Raw genomic sequence first — 16,857 nt, 5'->3', positions numbered from 1 at the left:
TGTTTTTCTTATGTTAAGTATAGTTTTGTTTCTCTTCATCTGCACTTTTTATTTTGCCTTAAGTTCCATGCGCAGAATCAGCCAAGGGGCCAGAGCAATAGCACAGCTGTAAAGATCCAGGATGGACTTGGTTGATCCCCTCCGTCCCATATGGTCCCCCTAGCCAGGAGCAATTTCTGACAGCATAGCCAGGAGTAACTCCTGAGCGTCACTGGGTGTGGCCCCCAAAACAAAAACAAAGACAAGATAAAAACAAATAAACAGAATCAGCCCAAGAAGCAGAATAAATTAAAGGGACATACTCATAACTTGCATGCCTCATTAGCATGCTACATCAGCCGATTGATTCTAATATCTGACTGAAGTGACTAATTAATTCCCAAGTCTTAAATTAGAAAAGAACAAGATATTTCATCACACAACCTCCTAGATACTCTCAAATATGGATCATTAGCAAATCACTGCATGACCATCAGTGTCTTTACGTGCATTATATTGGGACTTAAGTACTCTTGGGACTTGTAACTTTTAATTATGGAAAATATAATGCACTATTAACAATTTAATCATTTACATTTTGTCTCTATTTTAACTTTGATAATTTGGATATTATAGTCTTTTTCTTACTTTAGTGTATGGGAAAAATAAACTATATTTAGAACATTTTTTGTTTGTTTGTTTTGGGGGCCACACTTGGTGAGGCTCAGGGTGGGATGCTGGGGGATTGAACGGTGGTCCGTCCTAGGTCCTAGATTAGCCACATTCATGGCAAATGCCCTACCTCTTGTGTCACCACTCTGGCCCCTATTTAGAACACTTTTAGGTTCCCACAAAAAGAAAGTGGAAAGTAGAGAGATATTTTATATATCTACTGTCCTCTCATCCACAAAGTCTCCTTTATTCTAAAATTCTATCCGAAAATCACACTTGTTACAAGTGAAAAACCTATATGGACATATATTATTCTAAATTATATTGTCTATATTTGGATCACACACACATATTTGCCACCGTAGGCTTATTTTGGTCTGTGCTGAGGAATCACTACTGGCAGGCTCAATGTTGAGTGCTGGAGATTAAACCCAGGCTGCTGAATGCAACTGAAGGGTCCCTACACAACAAGATACTATTGCTCTGGTCCTAATAGGGTCAACTTTTCATGATGTATATTCTATTGGAGTCTGTGAGTGTATAATGACATAAATTGTTATTCTAATATCATGTAGTAGTTTCACTGTTTTAATATTCCTCTCTGCTATGTCTATTAATTAATCCCTCCCAACTTACCCCTGAAATCACTGATCTTTTAATTGGATCAATATTTTTAGATTTTCCAGAATCTTGTATAATTGAAATAATATATTTGGCATTTTTAAGATAAGCTTCCTTTACCCTATGATATTTATCTATGTCCTCACTAAAAATATTTCACTTAATATTCCTATATTCATTTCTGTTTACATACTCATATATTCATATTGTTGAATGATGTTGTTTAATATTGATATACCACACTTTATCAATTCACTTATTGTATGAAATCTTGTTTGCTTCCAAGTTTTGGCAGTTTTGGGGGCCAGAGATATTTTACAATGGATAAGGTGCTTGCCTTGAATGCAGTCAACCCAGATTTGATCCTCGGAACCATGTATGATACCCTGAACCCCACAAGGTGTGATACTTGAACATGGATCTAGGAGTAATCCATGAACACAGCTGAGGGTGGCCCAAGACAAGTGTTTTGGCAAATATAAATAAAAGTACTATAAAGACCAATGTACATTTTTGTGTATATGAGCTTTGAGCTATTTCAGTTAAATGTCAGGAAGTATAATTGCCCAATTTTATGATAAAATTGTTGAAAAGGCTTTCCATCCTCCATTTAGAATTTCTTGCCCCTTTATCAAAAATTAGGTGATTGTTTGGGGAACATTCTCTGAGTACTCGAGCCTATTCCACTGATCAGAGGGTCTGTATTTATTCCAATACCATGCTGTTATGTTGATTATTGCATTGTAATATGGTTTAAAATTGGAGAAAGAAATGTGTCTCATATTCCTTTTCCTAAGAATTGCTTTAGCTATTTGAGGGTGTTTATTGTTCCAAATGAATATCAGAAGTTTTTGATCCACTTCTTTGAAGAATGTCATGGGTATCTTTAGAGGGATCACATTAAATCTGTACAAATCTTTGGGGAGTATTGCCATTTTAATTATGTTAATTCTGCCAATCCATGAGCAAGGTATGTGTATCCATTTCTGCGTGTCTTCTCTTATTTTTTGAAGTGGGGTTTTATAGTTTTCTTTGTATAGGTCCTTCCCATCTTTGCTCAAGTTGACTCCAAGATATTTGAGTTTGTATGGCACTAATGAGAATGGGATTGTTTTCTTAATGTCTATTTCCTTCCTATCTTTATTGGTGTAAATAAGGCCATTGATTTTTTGTGTGTTAATTTTGTAGCCCGACACATTGCTATGTTACTCTATTGTTTCTAGAAGCTTTCTGATAGAGTCATTAGGGTTTTATAAGTATAATATCATGTCATCTACAAACAGTAAAATCTTGACTTCTTCCTTTCCTATCTGGATTCCCCTGATATCTTTTTCTTGCCTAATCGCTATAGCAAGTGCATCCAATACTATGATGAAAGAGAGGACAGCCTTTTCTTGTACCAGAATTTAGAGAGAAGGCTTTTAATTTTTCTCCACTGAGGATAATATTTGCCACTTGCTTGTGGTAGACAGCATTAATTATATTGACAAAGGCTCCTTTCATTCCCGTCTTGCTGAAAGTTTTTTTATCAAGAATGGGTGTTGAACCTTATCAAATGCTTTCTCTGCGTCAATTGATATGATCTTGTGACTTTTATTTTTCTTGTTGTTGATGTTGTGTATTATGTTGATAGATTTACGGATGTTAAAACTCCTCGCATTCCTAGGATGGAACCAACTTGATCGTAGTGAATGATCTTGATGAGGCATTGGATCCTATTTGTGAAGATTTTGTTGAGGATTTTTGTTCTGTAATTTTCTTTTATGGCATCTCTGTCTAATTTTGGTATAAAGGTGATGTTGATTTCATAAAATCTATTTGGAAGTGTTCCCGTGTTTTTTTTTTCAATTTTATGAAAGAGACTGGCCAGTATTGGTAGTAGTTCCTCTTGAAAATTTTGAAAGAATTCATTAGTGAATCCACCTTGGCCTGGGCTTTTGTTTGCAGGCAAACATTTGATTGCCATTTTAATTTCCTCAATAGTGTTGGGGGTGTTTAGATATGCTATGTACTCCTTATTCAACTGTGGTATGTTATAGAAGTCCAAGAATTTATCCATTTCTTCCAGGTTTTCATGTTTAGTGGCATAGAGGTTCTCAAATAGTCTCTTTGAATTTGCAAATAGTCAAATAGTCAAATAGTCCCTTTGAATTTGCAATACCTGTAGTGATCGCCCCTTTTTATTTCTAATATGATTTCTCAAGTTTTTCTCTCTTTCTTTGTGAGGTTTGCCAGTGGTTTATCAATCTTGTTTATTTTTTCAAAGAACCAACTTCTGCTTTCTTTGTTTGGATTGCTTTTTGGGTTTCCACTTTATTGATTTCTGCTCTAAGTTTTGTTATTTACTTCTGTCTATCTACTTTTTGTTCCATTCGTTGATTATTTTCTAAAAATATGAGCGTTGTCATTAAGCTATTCAGGTTTGCCCCATCTTCCTTCCCGATGTGTGCTTGCAAAGCTATAAAATTTCCTTTCAGTACCACTATTGCTGTGTCCCATAGATTCTAATAGTTTGTGTCTTCATTGTCATTTGTTTATAGGATAGTTTTGATTTCCTCTTTAATTTCATCTCAGAACCATTGGATGTTCAGTAGTAGGCTGTTTAATTTCCAGTTGTTAAAGTTTTTCCTTCTGTGACCCTTTGTAGTTCACATCTAATTTCAGAGCCTTGTGGTCAGCAAAGGTAGACTGCAAAATATCTATCCTCCTGATTTTATAGAGGTATGTTTTATGTGCCAGCATGTGATCTATCCTGGAGAATGACCCATGTACATTGGAGAAAAATGTGTATCAAGGTTTCTGGGGATGAAGTATTTCATATATACCTACTAGGCCTTATTCTCCCATTTCTCTTCCTAGGACTAGAATATTTCTGTTGGGTTTCAGTCTGCTTGACTTGTCAAGTGTTGACAGGGCCGTGTTGAGGTCTCCCACAATTATTGTGTTATTATTAATATCCTCTTTCAAATTAGTCAAAAATTGTAAGATATTTTGCTTGTTTCTCTTTGGGTGCATATATGTTTAGTAGTGTGATTTCTTCCTTTTGTGCATATCCCTTGATTAGTACGAAGTGTTCATCTTTGTACCTGACAAATTTTTTGAGTCTAAAGTTTGTGTCATCTGATATTTATATGGCCACCCCAGCTTTTTTAAGTATGTTTTTGCTTTGATTATTTTCCTCCAGACTTTGATTTTGAGTCTATGTTTGTTCTGACTATTCAGGTGTGTTTTCTTATTAATAATTTTTGACCAATGTGGATTTATTACAAATCTTTTACAGTAATATTTTAGGTACATAGTTACATTGAATCAGGGGTATTCCCACCACCAATGTTGTCCTCCCTTCACCCTTGTTCCCAGCTTGCATCCCATATTGTCCATCTTTTGCTCCCCGGGCTTCTAGTATAGGTACTCCCATCTGTGTCTAGCTTGTTGTAGATTGGGTATCGATTCTGTTATAGTTGGCTTTGAATTTGGTGTTTAAGTCTGAACATTTTTTATTTCTACTCAGTGTTCTTATGACTGTTTTGGTCTTGGTGCCCTCTACTATTTCACCCTCAATTTGTGAGGAAGAACAGGATGCTTCAAGTTATGTGGCTTTGTTTGAAGGTAGGAAAAAAAAGTAAGAAAAAAGGGGTGGATTCAAGCAAGCAATAAATGGGAGTAGTCCTCCTAGAGAGTATAAATGTCAGTTTAAGAAAAAAATAGGAAAAAAGAAGTAAAAGATAAAAATAATACAAAAAAATTAAATCCATCTCCCCACATACAAAAACCAAAAACTAAAACAAAGAAAAACAAACAAACAGAAAACAAGAAAACCTGAAAATCACCACAGCAATAAATACAACAACCAAACATTAACCACTGTCCTGAAATAAAGGCAAATCAAAACACAGGGAAAAAAGATAAGGAAAGAAAAACAAGCAACAACTACAAAAATTTTTAATTTGTGCTATTTTTTGCATAGGCACAGTAAAAATTGGGGAGATTAGAAAGGGAATTTCCCTGGCCTACGAGATACAGCATTTCTCTGACCTTTAAATATACGGTCATGGGTATAACTAGAATCTCCATACATGCTCCTTTACTCTCCCCTAGGTCCTTTTGTGATGTCTGTAAGTTTTCCACTTCATTGTGGATAATAAAATCAGGCTCTGCAGCTAGTGATCTTAGTATTTGTACATGTCATAGGATGGAGTCTTTCTTTACAGTTCCAGAAATTCTGCTCTGTTGCAGTTGTCACAGTCAAATCTCTAGAAAATTAAGATCTTGGTTTTTCTACTGATTGTAGGACAAAGCCTAGACTAGGATCTTTTTTTTTCCTTTGGCCCAGGATAAGTTCTGCCCAGTCATGGTTGTCACAGCCAGTCTTCTGTATTTAGTGATCTTGGCTTTTGCACAGATCAAAGGATCATGTGTCTTCTGATTTCATCTTATAATTAGGTAGTGAGATAAGACATTCTGCTCTTAGACCAAGTTGTTGCCATTTCCTCATCGTCAGGTTGTCATACCAAAACTAGTACATATTGATGTCAGAGCAGTATTAAGAATGTCCCAGAGTGAGTTTGGTTCCTGGAGCTGTTGTGGAGAACTGTGTCGTTCTATATCTGAGATTTAAGGTTCTGGGTTAGATGACACTGTCTAATAGCATGGAGCCTAAGTTGGGACCAAATGACATGTGTTCAAGGTAGGAGGTGCCCCGTATTGTAAAATGCATGAGTTTTTATCCCTAGTAGATGAGAGCTTGTTTCTATATGTAAAATTACCCCTTTTTTTAGTGTGCCTTTGCAAAAAGAGATGGTGCTATATTATATTGCTGGTGCATTTGGGGATGAGATTGTCAGGCTTCATCATCTCTGTGCCTTGGTTTTGACCTAAGCTTTAATCCCAGGGAAGACATTTTCTTGTAGATTTTTGTACCCAGCAGAACCAAAACACCAAAACAGGTGAAGTTAAGAGAAGAAAACAAAAACAAGACATATATGTGAGTATATATATATATATATATATATATATATATACATATATACATGTATATATATACTCACATATATAAAGGAAAAAATAAATAAAAATGTGTTTAAAAAAGTAATTAAGGGAATCAAATGTTGCAGGAGACTACCTTGCATTTCGAGATAAACAGGTTAAGAGATAGTATTATAAATGTCTTTAACTTATAAAGGAAATATAGGCTTCCCCACTGTCTTTTGGGATATTCTTGTGTGGATGGAATCCAGGGCAGATTCTCATCACACACCCTGGTTTTGTTGAGTTTGGGATGTGATTTGTGGCAGGAAGGGCTCAGATTGAGTTCTTTCACTGGAGGTCCTTCTAGAGCTGGTTTCGGTATCAAGCAACAGTCCACATTTGGAGGGGTGAGAGGGTTGGCTATAGAGCATGAGTCAGCGGAGTGTTGGTTGTAATTTCTTGCTGGGGGACGAGATGTGGGGATGAATGTGTGTCCTTCTACTTGGGATCTGGGTGTTTTATTGGGGCATGAAGTCAGTGTTGATACCTAATGGAATAAGAAATGAGGGTAACGAATGTTAATAAGGTGGGATATCAGATTGGGATTGAGGAGTGAATGAATAGTAGATTTCTGAGGAGGATGAGGAGGAGGGATAGTGTATAGGAGGGGCTATATACACTATATACATGGATTGTTTACTATTTAGGTTTTGCTCTCTTAGAGGAGACCTATCTCTATGTACTCATGCCCTCATATAGACATACATTAGTCTATTCTTAAAATGTTGTTAGAGGTCTGACCCTAATAAGATGGGTCTGAGCTCTTAAGGACAGGCTGAATTAAGATAAATAATTAGCTTAAGTATAGCTTAGGAAGGAGAGGAAGGGAGAGCCAAAGATAAGAGAGAGGAAAACCAAAAATTAGGTAATATAGTAGAAATATATTAAACATAATTAGAGTGAGAAGATCAGAAGAGGAATGAAAAACACTGGGGAATTGCATTTGTATGAGAGATCAAGAGAAGGAAAAGACAATGTTTGAAGAAAAGAAATTTAGCCTGAGGTTCCCAAAGGTAGGGTGGAGTTTGGGGCAGAGAGTCACCAATGGATGCTGGTGAAAGGAATTTTGTCACTTTGGAGAAAGGTGTATTTTGCTCACAATTTAACTGACAGTGTATAATAAACATTGGGGTTGAAGTGGGGTACAGTGGGTCAGGCACTTGCTTTGCATGCTATGAACATGGGTTCAATCCTCAGGAACCCAGAAAGTCCCAAGAATCCATCAACAGTAGTCCCTGAGCACCACTGGTATGGGTCCACTCCCCTAAAAATTTTTTTTAGTGTAATAAGCATTATATTCTGATAAGCCAATGTTCCCTCAATAAAAATGAATTAGAATTGTACATTTAAAATAAAAATACATTTTGTTATTATTTCTAGATTTGAATGATATAAAGTATATAATTAAAATAATATCCCTGATTTTATAAAAATATGAAATGCTTAGAGATGCAATTCACCCATTTATACATCCTATATACTGAAAACTGTAAAACTGTATGCAATATGCTGAAAACTGTTAAAAAATACTGAAAACTTTGATAGAAGTGAAAGGTCTGAATAAACAAAATCTATGCCTTGCTAAAAAAAAATAAATCAAATAAAAGAGATTGGGTCGGTGCGTCGGAGTTGGGAGATTTCTTTCAGTTTCCAGACATTTCGTCAGTGATGGGGTTGGACCTTGCTGAATGAAGGTTTCAGGGTTATATAATGGCTGGAGCAGTTTAGGATACCCATAGGTTTTTCATCTTGAGTAGTAAACAATGTGTTAATGAGGCCTACCTACATAGGTCGCTACCCTATATGGTATTGTCCTCTGCATCCTATGTATCGAGGTTCCTTTCTAACAAAAAACTATCACTGTGGGTTTTATTTGACACAGATTGCATTGATGATGAGGAGGAAGAAGAGAAAGAAGAAAAAGGGGGTGAAGAAAAGAAGTAGGGAGAATAGAGAGAAAGGAAATGTTAATTTTCCCGAATGTGTTAGATAAGTAGGCCCTATAATATGTCTGTGATTCGCAATTGGCTGTTTCAGTGGTCTGAATGATCATATGCTTCAGTTCTAATAGAGGACATAAACCAGAGAAGGAGGGTGTATTGGAGTGTTTCATCCAGACATTTTCATAATGCAAACTGAATATGGTATCTAGTATGACTGAGCACCAAGGTGTCAAAGGGTGTCCACCCTTCATATCCAATAATCCCTGTGGATAGAGAAGCTGAAAGGTTATTTTATATCAAGTAAGATTAAGGCACTAAGACATATTGTTAGGAAACACTGCCACTGGAGTCTCTGGCACTCAATTCTATTCTTCAACTTCATCTGTGTATAAGCTCCCTAAGACATTCTTATAGGCCATTTTTAAAACGGGATGATTGCATACCTGTTCACTAAAAAGTTGTTTCCGTTGTTGCTGGTTTCTTTATGAAATGATGGATAGTCAAGGCTTTGTGTTGTTCCTCTTTCACTTATTTTGAATACTTCTCATTATATGCTGCCAATTACAGTGCTTTGAGATTCTACCCTATTAGACTGTTTGTTCCTGGAGTATTGTAAGTATGTATGGTGTATATTCTATGTACCTCAGAAAAGTGCTATCATTCTGTACTTATCATTCGTCTTCTGGCTTACTTCATTTAACATAGTATTCTGTAAGTTCGGGTGTGTTTCTTGCAGGCAGCAAGAAAAGTTTTTTTGTTTTCTGATTCAATACGCTATTCTGTGTCTTTTAATGGGTGAGCTTAGACCCTTGACATTCAAGGAGATTATTGATAAAGCAGGTTGTTGTGCTATTGTATTGAACACAGTGGTTGTTGTTACAATTGGGGGTTTCGATTGTGTAATACATCTTTTAGAGTTCATTTAGAGTTGGTTTGGTTAGAGCAAATAGTATGAGTTCTTGTCAGAAAATGTTTTTAGTTTTCTCTCCCATATGAATGAGCATTTTGCTGGGTAGTAGACTCTAGTTTGGAAGTTACTATCATTCAGTTGTTTGAATATGTCATTCCACTATCTTATAACTTGAATTATTTCAAATGGGAGATCTAGTTTGATGTTCCTTCCTTTGTATTTGAGGATTTTTACTCCCTTACTGCTCTAAGGAATTCATCCCTTTTTGCCATTTTCATTACTATATGTCTTGGTGTTGGTTTATTAGGGTCTATTTTATTAAGGACTCTTTTTTGCCTCTTGAATTTGCACTGGAGCCTCTTTCCAGAGGGTGGGAAAGTTTTCTGCTATTATTTCCCTCACCACTTGTCCTTCAACTTTCCCTTTTCCCCCCTTTCTGGTATTTCTACAATCTGTAGACTATTTCTTCTGTCTTTTTTTTATTAAATATCTAACATTTTCTTCCAATGCTTTACCTCTTATTTCCTTATTGGCTTCTTTGTCATTTTTGGTTTGTAGTTTTTCTTCAAGCTCTTCTATATGATTCTCCAGTTGCAGGATTCTGCTATTATGGCTTGCTAAGATGTTTATTATTTTCTGTAATTCCATTTGTATAGATTCTCTCATCTGCTTTAAGTGTTCATCTTTGAGTTGGTTGACTTGTTCATCTATGGATTTCTTTTTTGTTTGCTTGTTTGTTTTGGGCCACACCCATTAGATGCTCAGGGGTTACTCCTGGCTATGCACTCAGAAATCGCTCCTGGCTTGGGGGGACCATATGGGATGCTGGGGGATCGAACTGTGGTCCATCCTACGCTAGTGCTTGCAAGGCAGACACCTTACCTTTAGGGCCACCTTCCCGGCCCCATCTATGGATTTCTTAAACTCACTGGCAAGTGATTCCTTGATTTCTATTGCCATGGCTTTCAATGCCACTTTTTTGTTTGTTTTTTTTGGGGGGGGCCCACACCCGTTTGATGCTCAGGGGTTACAGCTAAGCACTCAAAAATTGCCCCTGGCTTGGGGGGAGCATATGAGACTCCAGGGGATAGAACCACGGTCCTTCCTTGGCTAGTGCTTTCAAGGCAGACACCTTACCTCTAGTGCCACCTCACCAGCCCCTCAATGCCACTTTTATGTCTTTATCTATTGGGCCTGTGAGTTTTGGTGGACTTGGAAACTTGCTAGGATTTCTCTCCATATCCTTGGCTGCTAGTGTCTTCCTCAGTTTCCCCATATTTCTTTGCATTTGGTAGCTTGGAGTGTTATACCCTTGTTCTTAGCCCTCCTTTGTTACCTGTGAATGTGTGGCTTGGTCCCTACTCTACTCTGGTGTTCTGACCTAGGTGGTTACGATGACATGGTCGCTGACATTTTCCCTGCCCTCAGGCTTCCTCCCTCCAGATGCCTGTGAGAATGTGCAGGCCCCAAGTGCCAACAATGGTGACCGTTGGTAGTCCAGCCTCAGTTCTCCCCTGGTACCTGGGAAAGGTGCATGCCAAAGCCAGCCTGAGTCCCAAGTGCGCGAAGTCTATGGCAACTGCCAGACAATGTTAACATTTTATATATTCAATCTAAGTAATAGTAATTAAATAAAAATAATTATGCACTGGATAAAATAATAATTAAAAGAATTCCTAAAATAAAAAATAGAAGATTATTTTGTTTTGATGCCCACTGTGCTGAATTTTATTGTTTTAAATCACTAATGAAAGATGTATTTATTTTTAAGCCAATAATTTTGTAGCAAAGGTATACAAGGATCATGTTATGCAATTTATGTGCTTTGTCACTGAATTACATACTCAACCTTAATAAGTCAAATATTTGTTAGAATTTCACAGATGCTACCATTCAACAGCCTAGCTTCCCAACTTTATAACTAGACTCAAAAGGTAAGGAAGACAAGCTATCAAAACACACAGCCACACCAGTTTCGGGGCTGAAAACTCTGGGGCAAACTTGGGAGGTGATTGACCTCCTCACCACCCTGCTGAAGTCCCAGCCGCTGCAGCCACAACCAACATCCACTGCCATACAAATGGCCCAATTTTACTGCTTTGAATAAACCCTGAGGAGATGCCACTGCAATAAACCTCCCAGATTCAAAAATCTTGCAGCTCCTGAGGTGCGTGGTTACGACTCCTAAAATTTCACAATACTTACCGTCAAGTAGGTACACAGTAAATTAAAGAAGAAAGTAGCACAGAACCTAATTAAACTCAATAAGGAAAATCAATAACATAGTAGGCTTAACTAGCAACAAACATCTTGTTAAATCCCAAAGATATTAAGAACACCATTGTGAGACGTAACAGTTTTCACATTATATCTACTGAATAGTTTTTGATAACTACATGTATGATTTCTTTGTAACAAGCAATTTAAAATGAGTTATTTTGTGCCTCCTAGGAGGAAGGTTTTACGGGTGACTGAAAAACTAGGTATAATGATAAGAGAAAGGTCACACTGGGGTAAGATTGACATTGAAAAACTGAATGCCCAAAACAACTGTATTATGAATAACTTTGTAAACCATGGTGTTCGAATAACACTTAGAAATTAAAAAGAAAAAATTAATCAATTAAAATCTTTGGCTCATATTGAGTGAGATATGTCAGAGTGAAGCAGAATCAGTAAAGTCTGTCATATGCAGAATAAGTAATTTTCCAGAAGAAGTATTACATATCCAAAATCAATATAAATAAAAAGCAGAAGAACAGGTTTTCTATAGGAAGCTTGATGTTGGGGTGGTGGGGCATGGAGAATAAATTAGGGAAGGAAACACTATGACAATGGAGAAGGAAATGTGTTTCTGTTGCTGAGGCAAGCTCGGAGGTGGCTTGAGGGAAACTGGGCACATTGGTGGAAGGTGGCAGACACTGGTGAAGGGATTGATGTTGGAACATTGGTGCACTGTAAGTCTGAAACTTAATCACAAATACCCTTTAACTTTGTAAATCTTTTAACTTTGTGATTCATGAAAAATATAAATATCTTTGTTAGGGGCTAAAGAAATTTTCCAATTGACTTGAGTACTGACTTTACTGTCAAGTGACCCAGGATTTATCCCGAGTATTATACAGTCCCACTATGAGTAATCACCAACACTAAACTGTGAGTATCCCCAGAGCACTGTTGGTTGAGGTCTTATATTATGGCATTCATAAATAATGCAAATATAGGGCCTTTATATATACATTTGAACTTGTGTTTTTGTATATATGCATATGTACATAATTTATATATACATGTAAACTCATATTTGTATTTTTGTATTCTTGGGTTTGATCCCAAGGAGTGGGATTGGTGGATCACATGATGGTTCTATTTATTAAATTTTATCAGTCTCTATACTTGATTTTATGAAAGTATTTTTATGGTCCATCTTGTGGTCTATTTTGAAGAGTGTCCTATTTGCACTGGAGAAAAAAGTGTATTAAGCTTTTTTGAGATTAAAAATCCTATATATACCTTTTCAGCCACTCTTCCATTTCTTCTTTCAAAGCCAGTATATCCTTGTGTTTTAGCCTGGTTGGTCTTTTAAAAGGTGATAGGTTGGTATTCAAAGCTACACTAATACTGTTTTTGCTAGTCTATTATCAGTAGATTTGCTTGCAAGTAGATTTCAAGTAGATTTTGTTTTCAAATCGATTACTAGTAGATTTTACTATTTTGCTGGCCCCATCACAGGTTGCATATATATTAGAACTGTGATTACTTCTTGATTTATATATCTCTTGATTATTAAAAACTGCTCACCTCTGTCTCTTATAAAGATTTTAAGCCCAAAGTCTATGTTGTTTGACAGTATTATGGCCACCCCAGGGTGTATAAATTTTTGTTTGCTTGAATCAATTGTCCTCAAACTACGGCCCGCGGTCCACATATTGTATTTATTCCCATTATGTTTCTTCACTTCTAAATAAGATATATGCAATGTGCATAGAAATGTGTTCATAATTTTTGTTTTTACTATAATCTGGCCCTCCAACAGTCTGAAGGACAGTGAACTGGCCCCCTGTTTAAAAAGTTTGAGGACCCCTGATTGTCCTCCAACCTTTGATTTTGATTATTTGTTTGCTCTGACTATGTAGGTGTTTCATAAAGGCAGCAAAATTTTGATGCAATTTTCTAATCTACTTTGCCACTCTGTATTTATTAATTGGCTTAGTCCATTTAGCCCAGGGTCATTAAGAGAGAGGATTGTCATGTTATTTTGTGTCTTTTATTATTTTTTGTAAGAGCTTGGGGTGCTTATTTGTTCTGCCTTACCTTAAAATGGAGACTAGTTTCTATTTTATGGCTGGTTTTGAGTCTGTAAATTTTCTGAACTCTTTTGTTTTTGTTTTTGGGCCACACTGGCTGTCTGCTCAGAAATAGCTCCTGGCAGGCACAGGGGACCATATGGGACACCGGTATTCCAACCAACCACCTTTGGTCCTGGATCGGCTGCTTCCAAGGCAAATGCTGCTGTGCTATCTCTTTGGGCCCAAATTTTCTGAACTCTTATTTATTCATGACACTTTGTTCCTTCTTTCAAACCTGAAAGGAATTTTAAGTGAAGTATTCCTTGTGTGGCATTCATTTGATTCATTTTTGTTTTTTGTTTGTTTGTTTGTTTTTGTTGTTTTTGTTGTTTTTAACTATATTCCAGCACTGCTTTTGGATCTGGATGGTTTCTTGTGATAAATCTGCTGTAAATCTTAAGGATGCTTTGTATATAACTTTCTTTTTGTGATCTTTCTGCTTTCCATATTTAATCTTTACTTTTGGTTTTTCATCATTGTGACTAAGATGTAATTTGGAGTGCTTTTATTTGCGTTTATTTTAGCTGGACATCCAGGATAAAGGTGCAAGCAAAATTCATCCTTAGTAATGATTCTTAGAAAATTTCTTAGCAATGATGCATTAGACTGTTTATTCTTTGTTACTTCTTGGCTTCTGGGACCCAAATTTTTATTTTGTAGTTTCTGGTGAATTTATCTTAAATGTTTATTTTCATATGTTCACTTAATATTCAGGTGTTAAGATTTATTTCATCATCTGTACATTTGTGTTAATGCTCTTTTCCAACTTCTCTTGTGTGTAGGTGTTTTGTAACTCATAATTCTCTTTGTTGGCTCACTATTCTGTCTTGAGCATCTGCCATTCTGCCCATGAGGCCTTCCAGGGAGCTTTTCATTTCATCTTTCAAGTTTTTTAGTTTTGTCATTTCTGCTGGAAATTATCTCATTTTTACTCTCCGATACTCTTAAATTTTATTGTCTATCTGTTCCATTATTTCTTTGAGCTCTTTAAACAACTTTAACATTTCCTTTCTAATGTATCTGTCAGAGAATCTATATAGGTGGCTGATACTAGTTGCTTCTTCAAAACTACCATCTGCTTTCACACTGTAACCTTTGTAACATGGTGGTGTATTGTATGTAGGTGGTGGGATATCTTGACTAGAAGAAATATGCTGCCATGGAGCAAAGCAGAGTGAGCACACTAAAGTTAAATCAAAATGCCTCTATTAAGCAAAACTCAGTCTACCTTTATTGTTTTCTTTTGGCTTTGGGGCATACATGGTGATGGTAAGGGGTTACTCCTGGCTATGCACTCAGGAGGGGGGTAGAACTGCAGACCATCCTAGGCTAGCACACACAAGGCAGACGCCTTACCTCTTGCACCACCGATCCAGCCCAAGCTTTATCTATTTTTTTTTTGTTTTTGTTTTTTTGTTTTTTGGGCCACACCCTGTGACGCTCAGGGGTTACTCCTGGCTATGCGCTCAGAAGTTGCTCCTGGCTTCTTGGGGGACCATATGGGACACCGGGGGATCGAACCGCGGTCCGTCCTAGGCTAGCGCAGGCAAGGCAGGCACCTTACCTCCAGCGCCACCGCCCGGCCCCAGCTTTATCTATTTTTAATAACTATTTTTTATTTAAGCACAGTGGTTAAAAATGTTCATAGTTAGGTTTCAATTATCTCACTGCCACACTTTTCTAGAGCTGCACTGCTTTGTATTGGTGAGGATGTAAGGAAGAAGGGACTCTCTTGCACTGATGATGGGACTTTTTTCTTGGTCTGCCTGCCAGAGGCTGCACTTTTGAACAAAATGGGCAGGGATAAATGCCTAATCTGCAGTGCTTTATTTAAAGAGAATATTTTAAAATATTGCCCCTCTTAATAAACTACTAATTACTTGAGTATCCTATTCTCTTACTAGAGCCAGCAAGTACCAAAAATATAGTCTTAACACAGTCCCCAAAATGGTTACATCATGTACTTTAAACAACACTAATGCTGATTGCAGGCAAGAACCACTCTTTTTTGGAGGCCACAGTTGGAGGTCTTACAGCTTTGTAAACATCTCCACCAGCCACACAACTTCCCATGCAAGTTTAAATTACAGCTCTCTATTCAGATGTCTCAAGCTCTGGTTGTTAATTTCCACCCTGTACAACTGCTGAATTGAGAGTCACAAGAAATATTTACTAATATGTATTCTTCAACCTGGCATCTTGGTTTCTAAACTGTGTGCTCCCAGTATCTGCTAATCTACATCTCTCTCATCTCTGTTCTCTAATGTCCTTACCTTTCTGGCTGAAATCTTTTCTATCTCTATACCTTGTAGTATGTGTTCTTTTCTGATATTGCTCATAAACCATAAATCTTGTTAAACTGATATTAATTAAATCCTTGAATCTTCAACTCATTTCTTCACTTTGCAGCTCATTCTTTTGAGCCACAGTACTCCAGGACTAATTATATTAATTTATTTTTAACCCTTGAACATGTATCTGTTGCCTGTTCATTTGAACCCACTACTATTCCAGCCACCTAACCTTTATTTAGGAACTCTTTATTTAGGAATTCTTTTCTTGTACTGAAGACATGAGGAGGAAGTTAGTCCAGCATTTTTACTCATTTGCAATCTTGCTTAAAATGCTCCTATATTATTATGAAAATAAACCTAGTTTACATTTTAATATTTTAGCACATTATTTTTTCTTGTGAAGAGAACGTTGACTGTTAAAATTTCAAACACTCAATAAATATTTTTAATTAAACAACATGATTGCAAAATTGTTCATTGTTGTGTTTTATTCATAGAATGTACACCAACTTTCACTGGTGCATGCCTCCTGCCACCATCTTTCTTCTTACCCCTTCCTGTCTCTAGGGTAAGCCATTTGTTTCCCTCTCTCACACACTCTCTTTCTCTCTTTCTTTTCTGTCACTGTGGTTTACAATATTGTTAGTGGTGGGGTGGTTTTCATGTCAGTTTCTCCATGATCAGAGCTAAGATAAAGCCCAGAATTATTAATTATAACTAATATTGTCATAGTAGACCCTTCTTTACTTTACCTGAACTCACCGCTTTTTGTGGCAAACTTTGTATTCTGAACTGGATACTCTGACCCTTATTTCTATTGTTTATGGATATTATTACCATACTTTCTTTTTTCTTTATATCCACAATATGAAGAAGGTTATTCTATGTCTAGTGCTTTTTCTCTGATTCATTTTTCTCTGCATGATAATCTCCAAGTCCATACTTGTATACTTTGTCAAAAGTAAATATTATGGCTTCATTTTTTCTAATGTATACATAGTATTTCATTGTTTAGACAAACCAAAGTTCCTTTAGCCACTCATCTGTTCTCTGAGACTTGG

This window comes from Suncus etruscus, chromosome X (genome assembly GCF_024139225.1).
Source record: "Suncus etruscus isolate mSunEtr1 chromosome X, mSunEtr1.pri.cur, whole genome shotgun sequence".
Taxonomy (NCBI): domain Eukaryota; kingdom Metazoa; phylum Chordata; class Mammalia; order Eulipotyphla; family Soricidae; genus Suncus; species Suncus etruscus.
This window is presented reverse-complemented; position numbering follows the sequence as displayed.